We start from the raw sequence: 19490 nt of genomic DNA on the forward strand, positions 1-19490 counted from the left end.
TGGAATTATCCTGGCTTTCTCAAACACATTCAGTGTCCTATTACGATCTAATTCGTAAAGCCCCTGGTCTTAGGTCGGAGGCTTTATGACCGAGATTGTCTGTTTTAATTCCGACCGTCTAATTACAATACAGCCGGTCAGGATTTAAACCGGCCAGTCATTCCAGGTCGGAGACCGGTCCGTAATCCTAAAGGAAGGCTTTTCAGCCTTCACGATTATAAAGCTCAGTTTCCAACAGGCTTTCAATGTCAGTCTTTATGACATGGAAAGCGAGTCAGAAAGCAATTTTGGGGGCCTCTGGTAGGGCCCCCTTTTCCTTGCGGCCTCTGGTTGGAGGCCGAGGGGGTACCTATGTTTCCCATTGTTAATCCCTGCACCTTGTGGCAGGCATCGTGAGGTGCCTGCCACGGAGTGCAGAGATTAACACAACCTCCCATTTCCCTATGGGAGCTCGTGCTAAGGCCAGCTTACAGCTGTAACACATGCTCCCATCGGATAATGTGGGAATGCGACTTCATCATGTGCAGTCTTGACATAATTAGGCGGTAGATACAGTGTCGGTCGGATGAAACTCCGACCGACATTTTAATAAGCCCCTTAATGTTTTGGCTGTGAATTTATTTAACTGAATTTCAATCAGAGAGGAGCACATTTTTAGATGATTTTAAACAATTTTGCGGTGTTTAAGATGAAGGGCCATTTTAATTTACACCACTGCATGGATTGTTATGTGTATGTGGATACTGGTGAAACAACTTTTAATAACAATCAAATGCACCTCAAACACACTGAGCAGGGGGATATGTTATTAAAACGGATCGCAGATTCAAATCGGAGGATGCTAATCCCTTAGAGTGGACTCCCATGTGTAAGGGGTTAGGAGCTAGGTGTAGAATTGACTATATTTATGTCTCAGCATGCCTACATTCCTCCCTTGTAAACTTTAATGTGAAATGGGACACGTATAATGGCCATGATCCCCTTTGTGGCACTTTACGGTAGGATCAGATGCCTGCAGAAGCTGGAGATTTATTGAAGGAATTACTCATTTTAAAACATCAGTGTTGAAGGGTTAAATGGGCCAAGGTCAGCATTGGTGGCTCCATTAGAGCAGAGGAGCACCGCCCTCCAGCTACCACGAGCAAATAAACAATAATAAATCGGGATTTAAAACTGTTTTATTATTGTTTTATTTGAATCCACTGGACCCACCACCAGGTCTCTGATGAGTCTTGGAGGTCGGTCCAGGTACTGAAACCGCTGGTGGGGGAGTGGTGGGCACTCCCTTCACTGCACATGAGGTGTTTTGCCAGCCCTCTCAGGCCTGCCAAACCCTTGTTTGCAATGAAGCTCTCATCAGCCCCAGCTGCGTTGCTGGGACTGGAGGGAGCAGATACAAGCTCCCAGTCTGTCTGGGAGTGCAAGTTGCTGGTGCTCAGCCCAATCCAATGCTGCTTTCATGCAGGGTCAGGATTAGCCACAGTGCATTCAGGAAGCATGTGCCCAGAATCAGGAAGAGCGCAATGTGTCAAGAGACGCCAGTGGCGGTGTTAAGGTATGTTTTTATTTATTAATGTATTTACTTTTTAGCCCTCAACCTCCCCCCTTGCCCACCTCACACCTCCGTCCCTGCCCACCCACCACTTTGACAGGGAATTGGTCCCTACTGGCCAAAATGATACCTGTTGATTTTTATCATAATTTACTATCTACTTGTCAATTTGAACTTCTGACCTGTTTAAATGAGGAAGCTAATGAAGCCAGTATTTAGCCACTTTTACCAACCTTGTGGATTTATTAAGTCTGATCTTACCAGGTCAAGGGTGGCATAATTTCCACCCCTCGGTAAGTGGTTTGACAAGAAGTGCTCACAGGCCCACAAAGACGGAGATTCTGCAAAATAAGCCCCTTAACAAGCATTAGGTGAGGAAGGCCATGGCTACATACCCAGTGGTACAAAATGAAAGTAAGAGCAACTTAAAAGAGGAGATGTGGGAGAATCTATTCGTGGCTAGTGCTTACTGAAGCAGTGCGGCCTTCGGCAGGAAGTGAATCACCCATTGTTTTGCTCAGAGTAGCTGTCAGATTAGACTTTAACCACCATCACTCATTTCACAGATATATACCATATTGATGGCACTGAACAATCTACACCTTGTGTCAAGGTGGACTTGAGGATTGTTCTTGGGTGCAAGGAAGTAAGAAAAGCAATGATGTCCCTATCAGCAGGCAAGTCCCCCGGAACCAACAGGTCCTTGGTAATTTGTATAGGTCTCTAGTTGGTCTGTGGGGACCGCCTCTGAAGCAACATGTGACTGCAGTCATTTGCGGTTGTGTACCACCCGCTTAGTGTCAATCTGTTATTGTGCCAGTATTTAAAAAGTGGAGCAGAATCGACCCAGTCTGTTAATGACCATTCCCACTGGTGGAGTCGGAATTCAAAATTACAGGTTGGGTGCTCTTGGACTGTCTCACTAGATGGACAAAAGATCACAAAATGTTATTGGATATGCAATATGGGTTCAGACATGGTTGGGGCACTGTTGAGTAAAATCTGCATTCATATTTGCTAAACACCACATACCCAAGGGAAAATGGGAGCTCAATTCAGCTGGGCTTTGTGGTCCTCAGCTAAGCATTTGTTAGGTTTAACAGAGCTAAGCCCTGGGCCATGCTTGGGTCCATGTGTGTTGAGCTCGGTCTTGTTGCCTACTTGCAATATTTGTACTATTGCCAAGGTGTGATGTGGCCCCAATGGGGAATGCACCCAGAAAGGGGTTCATCAAGGTTGCATCCTGGCCCCCTTTCTGTTCATTTTTACATACATCATTTAGAATCTGTTTTATCCCAACATGGGAGGGATGTCCCCAGTGAAGGGGTCATCCGCTGCCCGCTTCTCCTATATGCAGACAATGCCACCTTAGTTGATACAGTGAGGGGATTGCAGCAACTCCTTGATCGTTTAATCAGTTTTATGGATAGTCTCGATCTTATGACCAGCTATGAAACATCGCATATTATGGTGGTGTGCTTAAAAACACCAAATCTAAAAAATTCCTGTTAAGGGCCAAGACATCAGCAGGGTTGCACATTTTCACTTATTTGGGCATCTTACAGTGAATCCCACTTTAACTGGCAACCAATGCTAGAGAAAAATATCATGATTTTTGAAAGGGCCATTAATGACATTAGTGATTTTTTGTGACAGTTGGGGCACAAATCAATTTATGTGATGCTAGACAGCTTCAAAGCTAAATATATCCCCATACCGAGTTTTGGTTGTGAAATGTTGGGGTTATGCATCCATTGGACCTATTCAGGTGGTGGAAAATATGTTTTTGAGAGAGAGGTGTGCATATATCAGATTTTATGCCTGTTTTCCCACTTTTACTATGCCTCTCAGTTTGGTTGAAGGAAGAACTAAGCCTAAACAAATCAATTGTGCATGATTGTATGGGTCTGGACAACATGCTACATATTTCATGGTTGCGATACATCTTGCTTAACTTGAAAGAATCAGGAAGGCTAGAAATTTTCTTTGACCCTGGCCACATTGTGAAAGGGGATATCGCTTGGTTGAAGAAAGCCTATTACCTCACAGTGGCAGTTAAACAAGAGACTTGTGCTTTCATCAAGCGTTCAATGCATCAGCTTATTGTGGTGAAATTTGTAAATGGGATGGAACCACAGTTGAGCTTGGACATGTCTAGTCATCATCGCAGGTTGCTGACCCATTTTAGCTTACATTTGATTCATCATTTGATATTTTCGAATGGGGACTCGATAAAATAATATGATTTTTTTTAAAGTGAGACCTGCGCTATTGCTTTTGCAACATTTACCAATACCTCACTAAAAATTGCAGGGATCTGTTAGCATGAGCTAAAAGCCGTTTTGTACTTGACAGCCATTTTAGTTAGCCATGTGCTTGCCAATTTTTTTCTCCCTCTCCCAGAGACTTGCACATGCTCAGAGGGGCCTAGCTATTAGAATGCACCTGCTCCTAGAATATAACTGTCAGGCTATTCTTGCTGATGTAAGGAGAAATGTCTCCCCTCCCACTTTTTTGAGCAAGCAAATTTTGTATACCCATATTAGTCATTTTGTATGCTTACATTTGCCAGGACCTCCCCTTGGTTTTATGCTGATTATGTAAACTTATGCATATATAAGACCCCTGATCTCTGTACTCCTTAGAATGCTTCCTAAAGTGGCCTGAGGGTATCGTATGACGCAGTCTCCCTCATCTGAGGTTAATAAACATGTTCTTTTTAAATTACAGCTTCTGTGCCAATCTCTTCTTTGTTGGTTAAAAGAACCAGGTGTATTCAGTAAACCCCCTTAGGAGGTTTATATTTCTTCAAATGGCGCCCAAAACGTGGACCTAATCAGAGAAGCGGCTATCCAAGGGAGTGGTCTTGACAGGAGACAGGAATTGTTGTATTGAGTTTTAGGACCCTAGGTTAAATTTCCCAATTCATGCCCTTATATAGGTTTAAAATATTGTATCCTTATATAGGCATAGAAATCATAACCATATTAAGACATAGCTCAAGTAGTCCTAATACGGCTTGGCTACATCCACTAGTTCCGAAAATCTACAATGATTTCTTGGAAAAACCCGCCTTCAGCAGTCAGGGACTTCCCCCTGCATGAATATTAATTTATCCAAGAACTCATGGAGTTTTCAGGGAATTAAGTCTCTAATGACGTTATTATGTCCAATCTTATGTCAAATTCGGCACCTTCGAGGTATAAATATGCCCACACTTGTCCAAACAAACACACAGTGGTTTGGAGCAGTTTGACTATCTACTTGCCCGACGCGCCCTGCTGCACTAAGTACCGAAGGAAGCCGACCCTACAGCTGACGCAGTGAGAGACGCTCTACTTTCTCCAGCTGAGAAATCCAGCTCCGGTGTTTCCAGGCTACCCTTGCGGGTTGCTGGGAAATCGAGTCCTGATAGAGAGATACCAGACCTCCTACATTCTAAAAACCAAGGTACGGAGCTGATTAGACCCTAAGAGAATTCTTGGATTAGATTCTTGGCAAAGAATACTGAAAATAGGCTACACCTTACTTACTTCTTCCCTTGTACTAGACCTAGGTTAGGCGTATTTTAGAATCACCAGTTGAGTACTTTTAGTCATTTATCAATGTATGTATTTTATGCATTTTAGGTATTTTATGGCTTAGAAACCATATCATGATTTTACAATATTATTTTATAATACTCTTCGTACTGTACGCTTTGTACTTTACTGCAAGTATTTCGATTGCAGCAGTTCATTTCTTATGCTTGAGAAAGAAGACTGTTCAATGAATACCTTTTATTGAAAACGCCCGTCTCTCTATTTCTCTGCACCTCTGGTGAAACGAAGCATGCACGATTGACTGAGTGAAATAACTATCTATTGTTTCCGCGACTCTAGAGATATATTTCTTATTCTTGGGAAACAAAGTTGTCATGTTTTAAGCAGTTGTCAGAAACGAATCCCTTCTTGTTCATTCAAGAATGTTTCTAGTGACCTCTGATCTTGCTGGCACACACACAAATAAGTCTAGTATATTCAGTAGAAACTTAGTTGACTTCAGTCCTACGGCTAAACTAGAGGATACACTATTCCAATGCGCAGAGCCTATTGGGAATATAGGAACTACTCTACAGAATCTACTGAGGAGGACAGGATATGACTCTACTAAGGAGGTACCCTGCGCACTGAGATTCTCTGTCACTGCAGCCTAGTATATTTCTGGTCTTCCTGATTTTGATCCTCCAAATGTTTACCGCTCATGACTGAGAAACTTTTGGCATGAGTATTCTAAAACGACCGTTAGGCCGCTCAGAACTTGGCAGTTGGAATCTGGAGACTTTTACTTGGTAAGGTCGTTTGATACAACAATATGTATGTGGAAATTGGCCAATATATGGACATGTATGGAAATATATGAATTGCAATTTGTGTAGGCAGGTAATGAGGAGACTTTTCTCTAACTTTTGACTAATATGTAATGGCACATTTTGTTTTAAGTGCCACTGCTGTATAATATTGTATATTCTGCAATATTTTTGACATGACTGTTTCAAGCGCACATCGAAGAATGTGTTGCTTTTTGGAGGTACCATTTGGAATTTTAACGGAATCAGCCACGGATACCTAAATAGGATTAGGTATAAAAAACATATTTCTTCCTTGGTGACTTAGTACCCCATGGAATTAAAATATGTACATAAAAAAGGATCCTGCTCTGTGTACTTAGTAATGATATGCGGAGAGCTTTTTAAGTGTTCTGCCAGCCAAAACTAGCGAATTTGGTGTATTTTGGTTTCTTGAACATGGAACGGTCTTTCGGCTGTTTTTTGTGCAGTCTTTTGGCCTACTTTTGAAAAGCTTTTCTTGTAAATATGACTTACAATTACTATTTACAAATGGCTTGGTTTAAGTACAGTCTGTGGGCTGTCTTTTGTTTCTGTCCTAAGTTGATTTGTGGGTTAATTATGTGTTTAAATGTCCATGTGGTTTGTGATGTGACATCGGTGGTACTTGTGTGAGTAAATAGCGATTGTGCTTTTTGTGTGACTAGCCTTAAGTGCGTTGTATTGTGTGTTCTGAGTGTATGACCCCATTCAGTAAATGTCTGTAATGAGCTCAATGTGGTTTTTTTGTCATCATTCTGTTATGCAAAATGTCATTTAATTATTATTAAATAAAAAATCCAGATATAAATTATGTAACATATGTTAAATAGCTGCATGCTACCGTTAAAATTGACAAAGTAAGTGATACTATACATATTTGCAAACTGCCACAATGCTAAAGATAAAATTAGAATACACATTCAATAGAAATAAAATAGGCCTAAAAAACGAAATTGTGTACGTTGTAATAATTATGACTAACATACAAAATGTTACAGCTTTTCCTTAGATATATTGTATTAGATATTAAAAGGCATTTACATCATCTTAGTGAATTTGGTTGTTGCTGAACTAAACACACATAATAGAACAATAGATTTTGACCGCCTTGAAATGCTTCAGCTCAGAAGATTGTGACGTGCTTACTTTCAGCACCAGAGAAAAAAGAAGCTTTCCAACAGCTGTTTTTAAACTATCTCACGCAGAAGAAGCTGTTTGACACAACAAATGGGGATTACATTCTGTCAAGGCATTACAAATACAGAAAAAGGTTTTCTCTCTTGAGAAAGGCATGGGAATTTTGGTGCCTGCTGGTCAAAACAACGGCTGCATAAATACCACACGGCTCTTCCTGACTGCAGGCCACAGAAAGAAAGGAATGCTGAGTCAACTAGATTTTAAGTCAGTGTGAACCTTGTATAAAGGCCTGCATGCTTTTAAAAAGTTACAAAAAACAGTTTCATTATTTTGAATGACAGAGAACAGATTGAAAGTAGGGATTACCTTTCTTAATTCCTTTTTATATAAGCCCATCTGTAGTTCTGATGTTAAATAATAACTGTCCTTAATGGGGCAGAATTTTCATGTTTCAAGTAAGGCTTCTGTACTTAGGGTTATAAATGAATGTGTTTAAATATGATAGGAAAAGAATGAAGCTTGCTTTTCATATATGGAACCATCAAAATGATTGGTGTTATTCAAACATTTTTTTTTATTATATGAAAAAAATGTTATCAAAAACAAGTGCATTAAATTCATTTTTTAATCTTTATCAAGCCTAATTATCATACTGTGAACTCCTAGCATTAAAATTGAATTTAAGCAGCGTTTTACCGAAATAGGGGTAACTAAAATGAAAATGTCACTTTACCCAGGCGTTCAAGACTCATTTTTATAAGGGTGTACCTTATACATTTCTGATACCCCATCTCTAGAATATGTAGGGAACATTCTGGGGATGACTAATATGCCGAAACATTGTAGGTTATTCATTTTTAACTGCCCCTAATACCAAAATCGAAATTGGGCAAATTCCACTGTTTAAAAGCAGTTATGCCACTCAGAGCAACTTTTAAACTGCTCTTAGGCTTCAGTAAATACACACATGTAAGTATAGAATGAACAGCTGACCTCTATTCTGCTAGGAAAGCACACCGCACACTGCACACAAATGAGACTAAATGTAAAAACCAGCAGAAGTTATTAAGCATACCTCTAAATTACAGGAAACAGGAAATGAAGGGCTGATTTTCAGCTGTGAATCTCCATAAGTCACTTTGAATTGGAAAGCCGCATGGAAAGCCTTGCACACAAAATGGGACAGCTGGTAAAGGGTTAAAGGTCGAATTCTGTATTTAGAAGCCTAGCAGGGCTCAGAGCAAGGTTTGCTTTGACACTTTTGACCTCTAACAATTTTTGAGAGACAAGATGACAGCGCAGGGAGAGAAAGAGAAGTTTTGCTTACATTTATTAGGCAAAAGCAAGTTTTTGTTCATTCATATGAATGGAAGGCAATATAATGGTATATGTGAGCTCTGATTAAGAGCATAGCTCTGCCATGTATATACCAATAATGGTTTTAGTTTATAGATTACTGTGCAAAAACTGATATGATAAGGCAATGGGATTTACTTTGAATTCATTCACCCTCAGGTTACAACTAGTATACTTGCTAAAGGAATTGGTGGTTGGTTAATAATGTTTCTAGCTAGCTACTGGTGCTATTTACCTCCTACAAGTGTATTTGTGCCCAGCTGCCACAGATAGAAGTGGATAATGTTGACAGATGTTAAACCTGTTTCGGGTTTTCCTACGGTCGAAATGGGGGAAGGAGGCTAGCTCCTCTACAAATTAAGGGTAGGCAAATTTTTGCTTTCTCTCTCTTTTTCTCAAGCTCTTTTGAGCCTGTCTAAGCTGTCTGTGAAACAGCCATGAGACATTTAATTGGCTATTCAGTAATACTGTTTTAAAAGGAATATAGACATATGCTATGTTACTGCCCACCCCGTCTGATGAAAGTATTAAAGGATGAGTAGTCTAGATTGCTGTTCCCTTATTTGATCTTCAAGGGGAACTAGATGTGGGCAGTTTTTGTTGTAAAATTCTCAGGTGATAACACCATTGTTCTAGTCTGTGTCAATAAACTGACAGTCCTTATTAGAGCTGATGTTGCATAGTTTGGATCATGAAAAGTAGAATGCAGGAAAGACGCCCATTTGATCCTTAGCAAATATGTTTTGTAGAAAATATTGTTCTATAGGAGTTTGATTGTCACAACATGTTCTGCTGGAGAAAATGACCCACTATGTTGAAGTTTTTAGTTCTTTATGTAATAAGAATCCCTGTTAAATAAGCAGTTTTAGATTTTCCTGCTGCTCCTATAACATGAGAGCATGGTCCTAAGCGTACAATGTAGGTGCTTTTATTAAAAGAAATCATTTTAGAAGTGTCTGAGTCCAGTACAAGTAATTTAAAATCTATGAGTAAAAGTGTAGAACATTCTCTTTTTCTTGAGGGTCTTCAGATTAGTAATATAGGCATACACAGATGTAATGATTTAGAGTATGTCTGTTTTGTTTTTCTTTTTTTCAGACTTTAGTAAATGAACACAGACTTCCTTAGCTCCTTCAAATAGAGCAATAGGTCCAGAGTTTTTACTCTCAGATTGATGAAGTGATTCTTGGGTGCCTTGCTAATATAGGGGCGTCCCACGGCTAGGAAGTATTCTGAGACTATCCTCTCTGTTGATGGAATATTTCTGTGCCTTGTCTAAAGACCTTTTGTTCTGTCCACCAATAGATATTTGCTACCTTACAACCATTGTCAGAGGGGCCTCGAAATCAGATCCAGCCTGAGTAGTCTGCACCAGCCCAGCTTGATGCCAAAGTGAAGGTAACCAGCACAGGCGTTGCTGGCAATTAGGACCTCAGTGAAGGTGGAAGCAGTGGGATGTGAAATGTGTACCCCTGCCACTGTCTTGGGCGAAGGACGGGGTCACAAATCAGAAAGGAGAAATCGTGGATCAAGTTTTTGATGCCCAGCTGAGAGAGTCACAGATAGACCTGAACGGCGAGGAGTTTTTTTTGCTTGAGGTGACCCCTTTTGAAATAAGGGTTTCTTCAGAGATCCTAGCATCAGGCCCCGGAATCCTGGTACCAAAGTGAATGCACGTTTGCACATTTGTTTGTTGATCAAGAGTGCCTGGGCATACTGGATAATTTGTGACCCCAACTAAAGAGCAGTGAGCCAGCAGATCAATACCGAAGTTAGGGAAGGACTTTAGTGTAGGGTACAGGTGCTGTGTCTCTGGTGCCTGTTAGATCAAAGTGAAGAAAAATGGTGCACTGCCTGGGATACTGGACAAGGATCATTGAAAAACAATTTTTTCTTCTTAAACTGGGCTGTGATTCCTGATTTGCGAGTTGTGCAGCTCCACCATGGGAACAACAAGAGCCTGCCTGTGAGGCTCAAATGGACACAGGGAGAAGACTCCCCTCTGGCTGGTTGTACAGTGGCTTCAATTTCCCAAGGACTTCTTTTTTTGATAATAATGTACCCATTTGGTCATTCCATTTTTGAGGAGGAGCAGCCCCTTGGGGCTCGTCATCCTAATTCCTATGACCCTGTGTGGTCCTCCTGGTCCCTTGGAGCCAGGATTGTTTTTGTAATAATCTGTCTGACTGCTTTAATATTTGCATTAGTTATGTTTATTCTACGCAAAGCACATTTTTCTGAGCTATTGAAACATTTTACTTTGCCCTCCTCCTAAAAATATAATTGATACTCTAGCCCTTATAAAAGAAACACTGGAAAAGTCTATTAAAAATGTTTTCATAAGATATGTGCTGTTGGCTATTCTGAAATTAAAATGGATGGTCACTGAAATGCATAGGAGCCCTGACCCAATGCTTTGCCCCTTTGTACTCCTGCATATACCTTATATATACCCGCTGAATGAAATGTTTAGAATGAAAAATGCCCCCCTAGCAATTAATTAGGATATTGATACATTTATGAAAATACATGTGCAAAATATTTTCTATGTTCCTACTAGATCACAGGAATGTCTTTAGCTAATGCTAAAAGGACTATCTGCTAAAGATTGCAGGGATCTGTTAGCATGAGCTGAAAGCTATGTTGTACTTGGCAGTCATTTTAGTAAGCCATGTGCTCTCTCCCCCTTCCAGAGCCTTGCACATGCTCAGAGGGGCCTAGCTATTAGAATGCACCTTCTCCTAGAATAGAACTGTCAGGGTATTCTTGCTGATGTAAGGAGAAATACCTCCCCTCCCACTTTGTTGAGCAAGCACATTTTGTATACCCATATGAGTCATTTTGCATGCTTACATGTGCCAGGACCTCCCCTTGGTTTATGCTGACTTTGTAAACCTATGCATATATAAAGCCCCTGTTCTCGTACTCCTTAGAATGCTTCCTACAGTGGCCTGAGGGTACATTGACACGGTCTCCCTCATCTGAGGTTAATATATATGTTATTCTTATATTACAGCTTCTGTTCCGAACTCTTCTTTGTTGGCTAAAAGAACCAGGTGTATTCAGTAAACCCCCTTTAGAGGTTTATATTTCTTCACTTAAAGTAAGTTTTTCTTATCATGGTTTTTATCAGGTATATTGCATTTGAGATGAATAGGACCATCTGGATTATACGCTGTTCCTCTTTTCTGTGGGTGTCGATGATAGGGCTTTTCCCACTCACAAGGAAGTGGGCGGTCCATCATAAACAGGAGCCCCTGTCAAGATATCAAAAAAGTTGATGTTATACTGTTCCTCAATGAGGGGGAGAGAAGAAAGGAATAGAAGGAGTCAAACAAAAGGCTAGGACCCACTTGAACCTTGTACGTTGTACATTTGGGAATCCATTTTTTGGATTGTAATGCCCTCACACGCCCTCTCAGGTGTCATGCTTCATCATATGGGCTTCTCCTCGTTGGGTCGGCGGTGCAATAGTCAACGGGCTCACCAAAAAGGGGCACTTTATTGGAGATCTTTTATCCAACACTCGTATGGTGATGTGCGGGTGTGGGGCCAGGAATGTGTAGATGTGTAGGTGAATTAAGATAGGGCTGGGAGAACCTAGCATCGAATATTTTATTCTGGGGGTCTCCTGCCCTAATTAAAAACAGTGAAAATGGCACCCATCAGGATATGATGTCTCCTATTAGTGTGTCCGTTACTAAGAAGTAAAGGTCAACATGTTTCCGCATTGTGTTTATTAACACGCGATTCTTCAGGACCGGGAATAAAACAGAAGCTATCTACACTTAAAAATCATTGGCCACCGGAGGAGCTTCGCGCGATTCCAAGATGGACGCGTGAGCTAAGGGCTCCCGAGACCCCTTCCGCCTCCCGCGACTATCCTGTTACTGATCCTGATTATGACGACGGGTACTTTTTATTGATGCCCTGCTGATGCCAGCGATCCTTTCCAAAATCGATTTGGCCGTCGGATACCGGACTTACTGCACCCTGAACTTTGAGGCCTACATCGTATGCCAGCCGGGGGCTTGAGTCCCCGAGGTACCCAGGTGGCAATTGAACAACAACGGCTGATAAGCCACGCCCTTTGCCCCTGGTGTTCGTTTCTGCTCCTTGTTGAGAACGCCCAATTCCCGATCGGAGTTCCGATTCTGCTATCGCTGCCAGCCTTTTACTAGTGCTGTGTCCCTGTCTACTCGCAGTTCCGAGCCTGCCACGACGAAGATCATTTTGACTGGATTCTGCAATTCCAGTTGGGGCTCCTTACACGCTACTAAGGCTTATCCATCAAAGGAAACTAACCCCTCCATCTCATACGGCATAGACATTTTGAATGGCAAGGATGCCACAGGCCTGAATTTAGCACAATCAATTCTTTTTAAGAAACTGTTCGCAATCCCCCGCCGCATTCCGCAAGCACAAATCCGACTGGAATATGGCCTAAGAAATCAGATCTCCGATAGACAAGGTGCATTAGTCAAGTACTACTGGAGGATGCGGGACGCAGAGGAGAACACACTCGCCCACTATTGTTGGGTAGAAATTGAAAAGCAAGCCAGAATCAAAAATTCAATCTTCGAAGCTCTGAAGGCTTCGCTCTTGGCATTGATTATAGAGGAGCCCTGGCTCCCAGTCTCTACATACCTCGGCTTCAGATCTGTGGTTAACAAAGCCATAAAACGGAATTCGTTATCTTTAGAAAAAACAGCCCTAGCAAAAAAAAGACACGCCTGGTCCGTGATACAGACACACCAGAGGTTGCAACCCCAACCTTATTTGCTAGACCATTTTCCGCATCAGAAAAAGCATTTTTTCACGCTACTAAGGCTTATCCATCAAAGGAAACTAACCCCTAAATGGAAATACGCATGGCAATCAAAGGAATGCCGCCTGTGCGGTGCTTGGGACGAGTCTTTAATGCATCTAATATGCATTTGTCCTGCTTTAATAGTAACATGCAAAATGGGCCTTCGGGAGGTTTTCAGGAAGGAACAAATATGAACCTGCAGAGCAGCAGTGATTCATTGTCTTAGGGGCTCACCTATCCCACAGTCCTGCATAACCAGAAACTTTTTTTAAAATGCGGCAAAAGAACTGGCCAACGCAGAACTTGCTAACCAACTCAAGCAGTGCTAGAACATTTGGTTTTGAAATCCCTTGACTGCCTTGTTTACATGTTAATTCTTCTTAAAATATTGCCTTTTTTATACCTTTTTAATAATAACAACAATGTATACTTCTGCATGTTTAATCTATTGTGGTTTTCCCACCCTTTTATGATTTTTTTATGAAATCAAATAAAAGTATATTTGACTGACTGACTACGTAACAGAACAGAAGTCAGTAATACCATAAGAAATGCAATCAAAACAGTAGGCTCAATATAAAACATCATAACCAAACAAACAAAACAGAAAGCAATATGTGATAATTATAAAATGTCAAAAACAGCACCATTCAATGTAGTAGCGTTACAACACAGCTCAAAACAACAATGCAAAACATATACAACACAAGAGGTCAAAAAGTAACACTAACAGCACAGCAGAGCGAAGTAAAAAAGAGTCCACCCCATAATAACAACAAAAAACAACAAAACGCAAAAATAGTATTTAACTTGAATATGTAACACAACAATGCAACCATCAGTATTCTATGAATAGCACACAAACAAACACAGTAAAAGGCAAGACAGCACAGCAAAAGAACACAAAACACCAACACAATACAACTGCAACAATATTTTACAACACCAACTCAATGGAACAACATCGCAAAAAGCAATGCATTAAAAAATAAAATATCACTGCAATACAACTACACAGCAACACATAGGAACAACAAAGCAAAGCATTGCATTAACACAGAAACATAGCACACCACACAATACATTCAACTAGCAAGGTGCACAAATAAAACAAGAACGAAACCTCAGCACAATGTAACAACAACATAACACTATATGCCTGCACTTGCCCTGTTCAACTTTAGTGTTGCTGTTTTGTTGTTGTTTTGTTTGTGTTGTTCTGTGCAGGTGTATTATTATGTTGTGTTGATGAGCTCTGTTGTATGTTGTTTCTGTGTTTCCTTTTTGTATTTTATGGCTTTGTGCCGGATTGGTGTGTTTTTGTCTTGTTATCATTTTGTTTTGTGATACTTCATCAATCATTTTTATTGTTGTATTGTATTGTGCTGATGTAGTGTGATTTGTGTTTGTGCAATGCTGTGATGTTATGTTGTGCATGTTTCGTGATACAGTAATAATAGGATTTTCCGCAAACTATGCCAACATTTGAAACTATACACATTTATTGTAAATCAGACTTCTGTACACCTCCAAACTAATGCATTTTGGTTATTTCCCAGGAGGTTCAAAGCCAGAAATGGAGACAAGTCTCTTTACAGTAACAAACCTCATAGTGCTACTCTTTCTTCCCGTAACAGCTTCCAGCGAACATCGGAGATCTTGGATAAAGAACTAGAGTGTTAACATATCTCAAAGAATGTGCCAATACTGGAAGCCATGCTGTTGGGCAAAGCATCCTTTGAATCCTTCATACTCCTGTGCTGAAAACAGAACCAGAAAATTGTTCTTGTCTCTGCTGCTATAGCTACTAGAATTAAATGAATCCACAATGGCGTTCTTTATCTTTCCATGACTTTGCCTCACTATTTTATATTACCAGCATGTAAGAAAAAATGTTGCAATTGTGGCATTTATGGCAGATTTCACTGTTTCTTAAAAAGCTTTTAGCATTGTTCAGAATAAAGCAGAAAATAAAAATAAATTAATACATTTCTATCAAGGCACATAGGCAAGTCCATAATACAATTTCCAGTAATTTAAAATATGTAATATCAAATGGTAAAATCTTAAAAACAACAAGCAAAAAGCCTAAATGAAACCCTCCTAGATATAAAATCTCAGTGTGACATACCATGATGTTAAATAAACGTAGTAATTGATTGAAAGTTTGACGTAATTATTTTTCTTCAAAATTTCCGCTGATGCTATCAAACAGTCTAAGACAGCATATGTCCATTTATTTTGTGGCATCTTAACCAACAAATGTACTAAATTTGAACTTTCTATTTATCTCATGTTCATGTAATACTGAATGAAGGATCACATATTTTAACAATAACTCTCATTTAAACGAAATATGAAAAGCATCAATTAACTAGAATCTTCATGTAAATGTTTCCTTCTTTAGTGTAGTTCACTGTCACTCAATGAAACTTTGAATAAATGACAGAATATAATCTGCATCAAGCTTCCCTGGGAACCAAGGTCAATACTTCCACAAACATAACTGTTAAGTGATGTTTGCAACCCATTTGAAATAGACAGGCAACTTCTTGTGCTTCTCATGGTAAAGGAAGAAGAAGCCTGTTTGCCATTAAAATATGTTTTTCCATTGGACCAGAGTGATCTAACCTGCAACAATGTTGTTTAAATGTGTTTTTTTTCTTTTTATATTAGTGTGTGTTTCTAGGTAGAGAGAAGCTCTCTGAGATCTCTAACGTTTTGAGAAGCCACTTGTCCCTAGTGCTTGTAGCTACTGCTCCATCTGTTGTCCTGTAGTTCCCTGTTGACACTTCGTTTGTACAGATTGCTACTGCAACTGTATGCTGATGCTCTTTGGATATTGACACATTGATGAGTTTCTTAAAGTACTCTTTATGGGGAGTTTGATCTATATGCTCCTTTGATCACGCTCTTTTAATTTTGGACCTTTTTTTAGAATAGGAATTAATTCCTTTATGAAAAGCACTTGTTATTTTTTTATTATTAATGACTCTAACCCTATTTTCTTGACATATATCTGTAAATGGATTTCTTTAACTTACTAACTGAATAAAAAGAAAGAGAATTTTAATAATTTCTTCATGAGAATAAATGTGTTCTAAATCAAGCAAAAGATTCTCATTATTTACAAAAGTTAGGAACAGATACATTTTGATGTCGACTAATATGATTTGATTTAACTGACATTCAAAAATGGTGGCAAAGATCTGTTGCCTAAAAGAAGAATTTGGCGCGGAGCTGGAGCCCATATTTACAAGTCACAGTTTCATCTGGCACTGGAAATTACATTTTTGAATTCTTTCTGCGCTGTCAATCGTATACTGAAAAGATGTATGCAGGTGCTTTTAAGTTTCCACGAACTTCTTCATGCAATATACCTCACACAATATCATGTGCTGTACTAGAATTGATGTATTTTTTTATATCCTTGTAGCTTGTTTGTAAGTAAAAACAAGATTTGATGTTTTTTGAAAATGTACTGTTCAAGGCGCATTGTTATGTCAATCTGACTTACGTTGTGGTACTGCAAAAAACACAGGACTTTGAAATATCATTGCTTATACTATGACAACAAAAAAGTCCCAGTTTAAATCCTTGTTTTTCAAATAATTTGCATTTATAGCCATCGCTTACTACTGGGCTAATAACATTGTATCAATAAATATTTTGTGAGTTGGTGTCTACTGGCAAACGTTTTTTGAATCATACACTCTTCTGCCCTTCTGGCAGTTCCCCAAATCTTTGCATGACCACTCCCTTGTCCCACCCTCTTGTTTAATTCTCAAATTATTTCCTAAACTTACTAGAGTAGAAAATCAGCCAAATAGGCAGACGTTTCCTCTTAATTCGGGTATCATCACATTGAATTTTTGACTGCCAATATAGAATTCCCATTCAGAGAGCACTTTGCAGATGTACACAACCTTATGTTAAATCTGCTGAGACACATGTAAATGACCTTTGGACAAGTCTGCTATATGGTGTTAGTACCGTGCGCTTTTGTAGGGGGTTACATTACAGTTCCACTGGGAGAGTTAGTATTACTGGGTGCTATTGTACTCTCTTTTTGCGCTACGCATGTGTATCTATTTTGTCTCTTTGAGTTGGAAAGACTGAGGGGCATATTTATGAAAGGAGTTGCACCACTGTTGCATCACACAAAGTGCTGCAAGAGTGAAGCAAGTCCAAAATGCGATTTATGAAGCCACACAAGGCTGCCATCCATGACCCTGGTTGGCTTCATATAACTGGAGTAATACAACGTAGCACAAATTGATGTGCTGCATTACTCTGCACAGTGAAGGGGTTACTTGGGCATTGTGTTGGTGTTCCCACGCAGCTCCCTTGAATTTGGATGCATTCACAGATTTACCTTCACTTCTAGTCTCTGGAATGTGGCAAAAAAAATACACCTTCTCACGTGAGGCATAAAAAGGACAAATATCTTTATTTATACTCCTTAACTCCTCTTTCTATGTGTGCTATATTCTATGGAAAACATATAAAGAGGAATATGCCTTCCAGGATTGTTTTTGTGTAGGAAGTTGCCCCTTACTGAACATAAACAATCCCCTTTCAATGCAGGTTCCATTGCACCATGGTTGCAGGAGTGCCTGAGTAGGCATTAGGCAGCCAAAATTGTGCCAGTGCAGGTTCAAAGGCAGGAAGGCACTGTAATCTTTCAAATACAGAACATTCCTGTGCTTTCCCTGTCACTCAATGCAGTGCAGCAAGGGGATTGGTGCACTGAGCGACTGTGTCATATATATGTCTCAAGGTATATAATTAATTTCCAATACCTGTCATACTTCTCTACATTTTAATTTGCCTTGCCCTACAAAGAGCAAATACATAGCACAACATTTCTCTTGCTGCTTGTATTTTCTATTGCATACTTTTCTTTCTGTTATGATCTCTGAAGAGACCAGGATTTGCAACACATTTATTTTGCTTTTTTATGTTTGCATTTTGCTCTAAATGACTTTGTATCAGGAGGCCAGGTTTTGCAGAGATTGATGGTAATCAAAAGGGACTTAGCTCAAACATTTTTGTCTATTTGTCTATCGTGAAATTCATTTTTTGTAGTTTCATCAAGAACAATCCTTTCTTTAAATAATAAATGGTGAAATTGTCCCATTCATTGCTAGCTATTGATGTGGAGTCATCACAGAGTTATATTTCAATAAATGGTTTGACTACAGCCTTCCTCATTGTCCCTTAAGACCTCTAGCAAAGTTTGATTATTGGAGTCAATGATAAAAGAAGGCGGTAACAATTGTTGCTAATAATGGTTGCTCTTGTGTAAGCAGCAAGGCTTCAGTACCCTTGGCTATGACTAAAGTCCCACACTCATGGTATTTCATTTGACAGCTCCTCATAGACAGCTAATAATGTCATATTGGACTATACTCTTTTTGTTCTCTGTATTTTGCTTATTTATTCGGTCTTTGTGTCAGTTTCAGCAGCCTTGATTTTCAAACGAATACTATAGGGCCAATGTATGAGTCACTTTACATCGCTCTTGTACTATGCCACGTGGTGCAAGAGGGTCGCAAACCTTACATGTGATTTATAAAGCCATGCAAGGCCCCCTGTGTGGGCCTGAGTGGCTCCGTAAACCTGGAGTAAGGCAGCGCAGGTCACATCATTAGATTGCCTTATTCTACCCTGGCAGGCATTCCAGGGCAATGTGTGGGTATCCCCACGCAACTCCCATGGTTTTTAAACCATTCCCAGATTTACAAGAACTGGCACACCCGAGAATGGAGCAAAAAAATATGTCACCTCAGATGAGGCATTACGAGGAGAACTATATTCATTTCCCCTCTTTCTACATGTGATGCATTCTGCACCACACATAGAAAGAGGAATATGCATCTCAACATTCCTGCACAAAACAATCCTGCATGCAACACAGGCACCCTTGTTTTATGGAGCAAGGGTGCCTATGTTGGCTCTAGGCTGCCAAAAGGGCACCAGGGCAGGGAAAAGGCAGAAATGCACTTTATTACCTTAAATATTGTGCATTCCTACCATTTACCTATCATACAGCGCAGTGCAGCAAGCCACTTTGCTGCACTGAACTGCATGAAATTCTCATGAATAGGCCTCTATGTGTGTTACTGGTTTTGTTTACCTTTTCTCTGGGCAAATATTTTATTCCCTTATCCACAGTATTATTATTTTTTTTTATTTAGTTTGCTCTGTAATGAAGCAATGCCTTAAAGAGAACTCTGATTTGGTAGAGTAGAAAACGCTCCTAG

The sequence above is a fragment of the Lissotriton helveticus genome, chromosome 4_1 (genome assembly GCF_964261635.1).
Source record: "Lissotriton helveticus chromosome 4_1, aLisHel1.1, whole genome shotgun sequence".
Classification (NCBI taxonomy): Eukaryota; Metazoa; Chordata; class Amphibia; order Caudata; family Salamandridae; genus Lissotriton; species Lissotriton helveticus.